This window comes from Schistosoma haematobium, chromosome 6 (assembly GCF_000699445.3).
Source record: "Schistosoma haematobium chromosome 6, whole genome shotgun sequence".
Taxonomy (NCBI): domain Eukaryota; kingdom Metazoa; phylum Platyhelminthes; class Trematoda; order Strigeidida; family Schistosomatidae; genus Schistosoma; species Schistosoma haematobium.
This window is the reverse complement of record NC_067201.1, coordinates 1,235,780-1,247,270: the sequence shown is the minus strand read 5'-3', so window position 1 is coordinate 1,247,270 and position 11,491 is coordinate 1,235,780.

Genomic DNA, 11,491 nt, shown 5'->3' with positions numbered 1-11,491 from the left:
TGTTAAATCGTTGAATGCTATGAAATTTTTCCAATTGGGTAACGTTGTGTAACTAGTTTGGCACATTGTTTGATTTGCACATAATTTATACAATTATTTAATAGCATAGTTTTCTTTACCTTTTATTATTGTAGACCGGTGATGGATTGAATTTATTAGCTGGGATTAATTTAAGTGAAGGCATCGATGTTAATGCTGCTGCAGCTGCTGCTGGAGCGGCGGCTGCTGCTATCGGTGGTCCAGTTCCATTAGATCGTAAAGGTCGTCCATGTAATTATCCTTGTCCTGCTTGTCCACGTCGTTTTGCTTTCCAATGTCGTCTTGCTGCACATCTTCGATGTCATACTAATATTCGTCCATTTATTTGTATTGATTGTGGTCGTGCATTCACACAAAGAGGTTATTTAGTTCGTCATGCAGCTGTTCATAAATTAGATAGACCATTTTCATGTGGATTATGTGATCGATCCTATAAACATTATGGTTCATTAGTAAATCATCGACGAACTCATAGTAAAAGTAGTGGTAATGCAACAAATCTTGGTAATTTAAATCTTTTATCAAATTTAGGAACAATTACATCAACTAATATTGGGACATTATCTAGTTTAGAAGAAGTAGTCAGTGGTGCATTAGGTCAATCACATAAAACTGATTCAACATCAGATACAATGAATAATCAATCAACTACAACCATTACATTATTACCAGTTAGTAAAGTTGAGGAAATTTTACCCGGTGATCTTAATAGTTCTATTCAACAAGTATGCTTATCATCAGGCAGTAATATATTAACTGTTTCTGAGGGTCAAGAACAACAGCAACATAATTCAGAACAAGTAACATCTCATCAGCTTACTGCCACTGCAGTATGGCCAATTTTAGCCACAGGTGGTGGCGGTGGTAGTGTTGGTATTAATCATGTTTCACAAGCTCAATTAATTCCTTCCTCTATTGTACAGCAACAATCAAGGCAAGCTATGGTTTCTGGTTCACATTTCTCTACTATAACGATCTCACCTACACAATTAGCTCAACCTAATCAACCGTCTTCATCATCATCTCAACAACAACAACAACAATTACCACTTGTAACTGCTCCACGACCACCTCACTTAAGTCAATCAACCAGCACAACTATGTTACCAACTGCTAGTGTAATAGCTGGTAATGGTGGTACATCTGCTCCTACATTTGTAACTCTTCCTTTATTTAATGGTTCAATACAAAATAACTTAACAGAATCTGATAGATCTATTATTAATGGTCAGTTAACTCCTCATTCACATAATCAATTTCATTGTCCAACAAGTACATTGTCCGATTCATCACAACAACAACATCATATTCAAATTGCACAAACAACGGCAACATTACAACAACAACAACAACACATTCAAGCAAATAATTCAACTACACGAGTAAGCGGTGTCGATTCAAATAATAATAATAATACAGCTCCAGTACTACATGTACTACAACCATCACCGAGCATTTTCTTCTCACCGTACTATCTACCACATTCGGCAGCATCTCAAATGTAGGCACATACTCACACACTTGCATACATACATGAAAGGAACAGTTGAACTTTGGTAGAATTTATTCTTGCTAATACAAAACATCTATCTATGCACTTATATAAATGTATTTATATGCATGACTATATATATATATATAGCTCAAATAGTGATGAAACTCACTGGTTTACTACTAAATTTTTTTTTTCCATTTTTATGTATGAAAAAGACGTTCCAATTGTAATTTATACTGATAATTAGGATCATGTTCTCTCTATTGTCCTCTATTTTTTTTCCAATCATTTTATCCCTTGTTTACGTGTGTGTGTGTGTGTGTGTGTGTATGGATGTAAATTTGTGCCATATACATGTGTACAACAATTACACGCGTACATTAATTTATCTGCTTATATTATAATTATTTGTTTATTCATTATTTAATAATAATAATAATACTGCTACAATTGTCTTATTCCATAATGATCGATTCGATTCTCATCATTAAAACTACTAATTATTATCTCATTATTATTATTATAGTCAGTATTCAGTATAATTATGATTATTATCAATTCATATGTGATCTCTGTGTTGTTTTCTTTTTTCTCTCTCTCTCTCTCTCTCTCTCTCTCTCGTTTGTATGTTTGTTTTACACCTACTTTCCGTTCTTTTCCCCTCTCTCTTACACACACATATATATATTGGTGTTAGATATAAAAAGATCATCATGTAGAGGATTTCAATCAAGTTGTCTTCTGTTTTGTTTTTTGTCCTCTCTATTTTTAAAGTTGCTTATTCATATTGCATTTCTTTTAACTCGTTGTCTTGTTCACCTATTCTTATTCTCTCTCTCTCTCTCTCTCTATTTCCTTTCTTGTTTGTATTCCTAACTGACTGACTGATTGATTGATTGATTGACAATAATAAAGACACATTCGTCAGAGAGAATAATTAATATATATATATATATATCTTTATCTTTTGTATATTTTCAAAGTATATTATATGAATGACATGAATGTTTAATTGTTTCCATTCTTCTCCTTTCTCACTCACTCATTTACTGGATTTGGATCCCTATCATTACTGCTGTCTCTTATTGTATTGTATTGTATTTCTCTATTATTTTTTTAACAAATCACTTATTGTCTATTGTATTATTATTATTATTATTATTATTATTATTATTATTATTATTCATTGTATGTCTATGTGAATGTGTATTTGATTACATTTTTTAAAATGGTTATTCATACACCATTCAATAATGAGATGATCATTATCATCATGTAACTGGGAGTTTTTTCCATTTAATTTTTTTTCATTTTCTTAAATGATTACTATTTTAAATGAATATGTTTCGTTTTAATTACCAAACTAATCTTAATCTTACAGACACACACGCACACAGACAGATACATAGAGACAAAGAAGATGTCATCATTGTTTGTTGTGTTTCTTTTATGATGTACGAATGAAAATTTCTATCAACAAAAATGTTTCCCATATATTTGTTGATTAGTTATTATGTGTATTATGATAATGATAATGATGATGATGATTGTACTTCCATCAAATAACCATATTAATAATAATCATAGTAATAGACAGAGTTGATTTTAATATTCCTTTTATTTATTTATTACACACAACAATTAGTATGTGTAAATATACGTGTATCTGTGTGTGTGTCTGTGTCTCTTCATTTCTCTTGTAGACCTATATATCTATATACGTGTGTATATTTTCAATCCAAACACATTGTCTTCTTTACCTTGTTATTGCTTGTTTTGTTTTAAAAATGATAAACATATATATATATATATATATACCTTTCATCTATCTATCCATCTCTTCAAATGCATTGAGTGTATTTGTATGTATCTATTTATTTATGTATAATGTATTTGTTTCTTCTTTTCTCTTCTCTTCTCTTCACTCACTCATTCTCTATCTGCCTCTGTGTGTATGTGTTTACTTACTTGTGTTTTTGTGAATGAGTGAATAGGTGAATCAATGATGAGTCTCTCTCTTTCTCTATCATTCATTCATTCATATATACATTTTAATATGATCAGTACTATTTAGTAATGTGTATATCATGTTTATTGCAAAGTATTATTAATATTCACATTATAAATACAATACAAGTATTATAACTATTATGTATTGTTATAATACTTATTTGGTATGATTATCAGTAGTATTTTTATCATCATCATGTTAACAATAATAATAATAATTATAATAATAATAATAATATTACCTAACAAGCGCATACATAAGATAGAGTAGTTAGTTAGCCCCAATTCTCTTCAATGTAGTCTATTTCACATGGATATAAAATGATCAACCAAATAACATGGATATCACCACCACCACCACCACCACTACTACTACTACTGCTACTAGTACTAGTAGTAGTAGTAGGGTAATCTGGAAAGAGAATCTATTCATTATCATCAACAATGAATCCATTTGTCTCTTTCTTCTTCTTATTGTTTATTATTTTTTTTGTAAGAAAAAAGAAAGAATTTTTTTTGGTTTTTCTCTTAAAATAAATTTTCTAAAAAAAATTAATGATGAGGATAATGTGAATGATTTATTCGATTATTATTTTTTGTCAGATCATACATTGTAAACTGATAGTCATTGTGTATGTGTGTGTGTGGGGGGTAGGTGATTGGTTGCTGACGTACATAAATTCAACTTGACAATTGTTTATATATGATGATTCCAATAATCGTTTACGTGAATTGACACATAGCAACATATTTAATAGACGATCAAATAAAAGAATATAAAATAATCGAATGTACTTTTGTTTTATTATTACTAAATTAGTGTATTCCATCAAATTGGGTATTGTTTTGTTTGTTTGCTTGTTTGTTTAATCTACTTCTCTGTTGTTGTTTTTTCCTTTTTCCAATATCATAGTTCACTATTTACTAACAATCATTTCCATATAGGTAACCAATGAACAATAATACTAATTAGAGAGGTAAACAATTGTGTCTATGTATTTATTTATTTATTCATTTACATTGTTTCTTATTTTAACCCGGTACATTTTACTCGTATAAATATATATATATATATATATATATATATATATATATATATATATATTCATTGCATAAATATATATGTAGACGACTTGAAAATATCATATGAATAATGACATATATTTTTATTTGCACTATTGCCACTACGACTAATCGTATTGTTACAATGAAATCAGTTTCTTTATGTGTCTTCCTTTCAAAAAAAGGGAAAGAAAAAAGCAACCAAAAGCGAAAACAACCAGTTTATCTTTGCTGACTCCTCATCTTTTTTGTTTGTTTGTTTTTATTACTATTTACAATGATGAAATGTTGACTGTTATCACATTTAGCCAAAATTGGTTTCGATATATATATATATATATATATAACTATTTATAACACAGGATAGTAAAATTATATTCTGTGGTATGTGTAAAACAAGTTTTAATCGTAATTTTCTCTCTTTTTTTCACTTCTCTATCTTTTTATTCTTCTGTAAAAAGCATTTTCTCTCTCTCTTTTTCTTTATGTCAATTAATTCATTGTTAATTATTATTAATTATGATTTGTGTTTTATTATTAAATGAAATAGCTGGGAAAATAAGTTAGAAATTAGTAATCTCTTTAAACAGAAGAGCTAATCATAATTTAGGTTTACCAGTATAGGGGTTGTGAAGATTATTAAGCTTTCAATTGAGGTTATGGGCTGGTTGATGTTAGACTACTTTTGGAAACCTGCAAGCACTGGACGGCCGTTTCATCCTATTGTGGGACTCCTCAAGCAGTGCGCACCCACGATCCCGATCGCGGGATTCGAACTCAGGGCCTTCAGTCTCTTGCGCTAACGCTTAACATACTGGACCACTATGCCGGCATTCAATGATGTTAATGTCTAACATCAACCAATCCACGAAATTGCGCGACCATCTCCCATTGTATTGAAGTAGATACCTGTGTCTACTCGACACTGATTAGCTCACTAGAACCCTAAGAATTCCCTCATGGAGCTAGTCACTAGTGAGCACATGTGAATTAATTGTTTTATTTGATTGTTAGCTGAGAATAGATCCATAAATATGGTAATATAGTTTTGAAAATACAAAAAGAAAATCACTATTAATCTTTATAATTAATTAAGATGAGTTCATCATTTCCTGACTAATTTATTCATCCAATGATTATCGTCATCATGTTCGGTTAATGGCAAACAGTGTCAAGGTTGTTCTTTTTTTGTGTGTGAAGTAAAAATGATTGCAGATTATAGGTAATGAATTCCATCCACTTCTGTTGGTTTGTTTTAGTTAGAAAGTTTGCGATGAAACCGTTATCATCATATAATGAAGATATTTTAAGATCAAATCATATTTTATCATTGATTAACTAACAATCTAAATCAGGATTAGACAGAGTTATTTAAGATGTACTAAAGATGGATCAATCGTCTCTTTTTTTGTTGTATATACAAGTTTATCACAATTTAAAAGCTGGATATATATTCATCGATTGTTGATGATCATGATTAAGGTATTTTGTAGATATCGGAGATTTAGCATTATAAATATGAGATTGTTTATTCTAAGATGTAAGTCAATTCTATCTTGTCTCATAATGGCTAATTCATATTGTTAAGTGGAAAAATATGGTATACTAGTTTCTTTTGATCTTCATTTACTTATCTTATTGAAAAATCTAATGCTTAATTTTTATAATTTAAATGTGATTAAGTAGTGAGAAATGTTTTTCTTTAAAAATAAAATAGCTGTTAAAATGAACATGAATATACTTTTGTTGTCATATTTGTGACTATCAACAGCATTCACTATGAAATATTGTAAATAGTGATACGGGGTGTGGCCCCCTAAGAAAACCACCTGCTTCGGTCCGGGCAGTATCACAGCCCTTACACATATCGAATGAGATTTGTGTGGGTGTAGATATATTAAACTGATGAATAATAATCTGAAACGCGTTCCTTCGATTGCTGACTGCAACCTCAAAGATGCCGTGAACTTTAATCTAAGGCCATTTCAGATCACTTGCTCAGAGTACGAGTATGTCAACCGAGAATGATCAAACGCAATCTTGAATACATATCTATATTATATTAACGACAGCAAAATGCAAGCGGACATTTATGTCTTTCATCATGTAATATCATACTCACTATTCGATATTACTTGCAAGATCAGAAACTTACCGACTTGCTCACCTCATGTGGAGTAAGGTAAAGAGGTCGAAGCCTACGCTCACTTTCAACATGTATACGTGGACATATCTCGGTATGGTTCTACAAGGATGAAGTGGAAGAGGTTAGTGTTTCCGTCATTCAGCATTTGAAGTGAAGGAGAGCAGCAATTTCAGAAGTTAAATTAACTGAGATCGTGGCTACAATCTGAGTTCATCTGACTGGCCTCGATCTCATATTGTCCTAGATTATAATTAGGGACGCAATTCCGCCTATGATAATCATGCTAAATGCTTCTTCACAACCGGTCTGTGTCAACGTTTGCACTAATGGTAGGGAACGAAGTAGTCGAACGTATCGATCACTTCACTTATGTTGAAAGTCTGATCAGTCCCCGTGTCTGATGAAGTATTGGCACGAATTCACGAAGGTTTATAAACTTTTATCAACTTCTGTCGTTTGCGGCGTAGACGAGACGTCCGCTTGTTAATCAAACAACGAATTTACTCGATATCATTTCATTTTGTATTACCTTAGAGCCGTAACACATAGTATATGAAAGTAGAAAACATTTTTAAAGTACAGGTTTCGATAATAGGTGTCTTTGAAGCCTTGATTGTTTGAAAGATCAAGTAAGGAATATTGAGGCAAAAAAGCCATACAGATTTATGATGTGAATTTCCATCGACTGATACGTTTTAGTTATAAGCAATCACTACGTAACTCGGCGGGACAGGTTTATTGTCGTAGGAGTATGACAGACAAAAGATAGTAGGCATAAAACGTGACGTCACCTAATAAAGTCGTTGACTATAGGACTGATCCGCGTTATTAAATGTAAATTACATGGTTATGGTCTGTGGGCACGGTTAAAACGTTAGGTCCTTTCGAAATGTGCCCGCCCTTTCGTCTCAACGACCTTGAACGGCTTGACTAGAGGCGGTCATTCCGTATTTCAATTGCCGTGGGTTGGTTGGATTGCATGAGTATCAAGTTTTTTCATATATAAGTCGTCTTATGCTGTATAAAAAAGCCCGAAATAACTACCAAAAGCATTAATTTAACATTCTCTGTTTTGTAGTGTACAATTTGGCTCTGTTGTTACTTTGTAATTTGATCTGTGATCCCAACAACTGTAGTAAACCTAAACGAAATGTCAAGTCACAGGTAAATCCTAATTATTTCTAGTATTTCTTTGGGTTATTATTGTTGCAAGGAATAACGTTTTTATAATTAATCATCTCTCTTTGTAGTGCTTCATGCTCAAGTGACATTTCAGTCGACCTTAGCGAAGCCTTTCGAAGTATGATACTGAACAAGCGTTTCGCGTTCTGGGATGACTTTGATATCGCCTTAAAAGAGTTCCAAAAAGTATGGAATAGTAATTTTATCGCTTCTCAGACTACTTATACTCGTTACATTCACACGAAAAGCAGGTTACTAAAGGATGTCAGGTTGAAATACCTGTTTTTAACGTTTAACTGTACGTTTGGTCATAAGCGGAAATCGGAAGGTTTGAAAGTGAAGCAAAAACCGTAAGATCTTTAACTAATATCTTATGTTTAAGGTCTAAATTCCGTAATTGCCAATCTAAATTCCGTGTAAGACTAGTGGAGCAAGGATATGTCATCAAATCCTACAACATGCTCCATAATCATCCATGTGGTAGTTCATGGATGGTATGTGATCCATGGACAAGGAGATTATCATCAGAAGAAAAGAGAACTTGAAGCCAGTAATACTGCACTGTGAGTCAGCAGATGAAGTTATCGAAAGTATTAAGGAGAGAACTGGTAAGCAAGTAACCGCTGCCGATATCAAAGGTATGAAAGCTACACTCTCCACTGGTAAGTGTATATAAATATATTTCAGGTTGTACTCGGAAGCAGGTAATGCACATGATGCGACAAAACGGTGAAGTTAGAGAGCATGTAGAAAATGGATGTATTACGGCAATATGCTTCAGCAGTTATGACCAGATACGGTTGTACAATCAATATCCCGAAGTCGTGTGTATTGATTCTACGTATAAAACTAATAATAAAAAGTGAATATGGTTTTCGTTTTGTTCTACTATGTAGATATTCATTATTCCAGTTGTGACAGACAATCGGGGTCGAGGACGAACTGTTATGTTTGCGTGGACACGAATAGAAAAGCGTGCCGATGTGATATGGGTTTTAGATAAATTTAAAGAGATAATGGGTAACGCAACAATAACAGAAACATTTGTGATGGATTGCGCACGATGTGAAAGCGCGGCTGTCCGTATAACACACGGGCATGCAAACATCATTTTGTGCGCCTTTCATGTAATTCGCGCTTTCCGGAAAAGGTACACCAATGGTTGCTTACATAAAATTTCCCTTAGACAAATGATAAAATACTAAAAACCTACTTGACTCGATTGGTAACTGCAGAAACGGTCGGAAGGTAATTTTTAATGTATTTATTCACTAGATTTAATCAATATTACAGAATAATAAACCGGAGAGACAGAGTGATAGGCCAGTACCTATCACGTTTCTGGATGCCACGTAAAACAATATGGGCGTGTGCCTTTTACGGCAGTGTTTTAACTTTGGGTAACAACACGAATAATCGTGTTGAGTCACTAAATAGGTAGATAAAAGATATGTACGCAAAACCGACAGGTTGCACAAATGCATGTACAAAGCTTTGAAGTGGAGTTCAATGACTTTCTCTAGGAAAAGCATTGAAGACCAAATAATCAGTGGAAGAACGTACAATTATGATGCTCCACAGTGTCTTATCCCCTTGCTTAACATGTTGACTCCATTTGCAAGATCCAAGGTGTTATACGAACTTAAAAAGTGCGTTTCGTTTACGTGGAATATGAAAGCGGCGACTGGTTGTTTATGGTTGACCGCGGACAACATTACGAAGTGGATGTAAGTATTTGTGTCAATGCAATTGTAGCACGTTTATTATGTGTCGATATCCGTGCCGCCATCTCCTACTGGCATATGTTAAAAGACGAACTCTAACAGGTAAGCTATATAAATTATAAAATGTAAACTGCATAGCTCATCAACTTCTTAGGTATTGCTGCAGATGGAAGTTAGATAATACGCACAACTTACAAAACAACACAACAATTTCATTACTGAGACGGAGTAAAGAATATATACCAATTCAACGGCTCCAAAGAATGTGCAAACAACAAATTGTTGAGAAATATGGTGAACGATTCGCGAAACAGGTGAAGAAAAAAGTCTTTACTCCGTCTCTGTAATGAAATTGTTGTGTTGTTTTGTAAGTTGTGCGTATTATCTAACTTCCATCTGCAGCAATACCTAAGAAGTTGATGAGCTATGCAGTTTACATTTTATAATTTATATAGCTTACCTGTTAGAGTTCGTCTTTTAACATATGCCAGTAGGAGATGGCGGCACGGATATCGACACATAATAAACGTGCTACAATTGCATTGACACAAATACTTACATCCACTTCGTAATGTTGTCCGCGGTCAACCATAAACAACCAGTCGCCGCTTTCATATTCCACGTAAACGAAACGCACTTTTTAAGTTCGTATAACACCTTGGATCTTGCAAATGGAGTCAACATGTTAAGCAAGGGGATAAGACACTGTGGAGCATCATAATTGTACGTTCTTCCACTGATTATTTGGTCTTCAATGCTTTTCCTAGAGAAAGTCATTGAACTCCACTTCAAAGCTTTGTACATGCATTTGTGCAACCTGTCGGTTTTGCGTACATATCTTTTATCTACCTATTTAGTGACTCAACACGATTATTCGTGTTGTTACCCAAAGTTAAAACACTGCCGTAAAAGGCACACGCCCATATTGTTTTACGTGGCATCCAGAAACGTGATAGGTACTGGCCTATCACTCTGTCTCTCCGGTTTATTATTCTGTAATATTGATTAAATCTAGTGAATAAATACATTAAAAATTACCTTCCGACCGTTTCTGCAGTTACCAATCGAGTCAAGTAGGTTTTTAGTATTTTATCATTTGTCTAAGGAAATTTTATGTAAGCAACCATTGGTGTACCTTTTTCCGGAAAGCGCGAATTACATGAAAGGCGCACAAAATGATGTTTGCATGCCCGTGTGTTATACGGACAGCCGCGCTTTCACATCGTGCGCAATCCATCACAAATGTTTCTGTTATTGTTGCGTTACCCATTATCTCTTTAAATTTATCTAAAACCCATATCACATCGGCACGCTTTTCTATTCGTGTCCACGCAAACATAACAGTTCGTCCTCGACCCCGATTGTCTGTCACAACTGGAATAATGAATATCTACATAGTAGAACAAAACGAAAACCATATTCACTTTTTATTATTAGTTTTATACGTAGAATCAATACACACGACTTCGGGATATTGATTGTACAACCGTATCTGGTCATAACTGCTGAAGCATATTGCCGTAATACATCCATTTTCTACATGCTCTCTAACTTCACCGTTTTGTCGCATCATGTGCATTACCTGCTTCCGAGTACAACCTGAAATATATTTATATACACTTACCAGTGGAGAGTGTAGCTTTCATACCTTTGATATCGGCAGCGGTTACTTGCTTACCAGTTCTCTCCTTAATACTTTCGATAACTTCATCTGCTGACTCACAGTGCAGTATTACTGGCTTCAAGTTCTCTTTTTCTTCTGATGATAATCTCCTTGTCCATGGATCACATACCATCCATGAACTACCACATGGATGATTATGGAGCATGTTG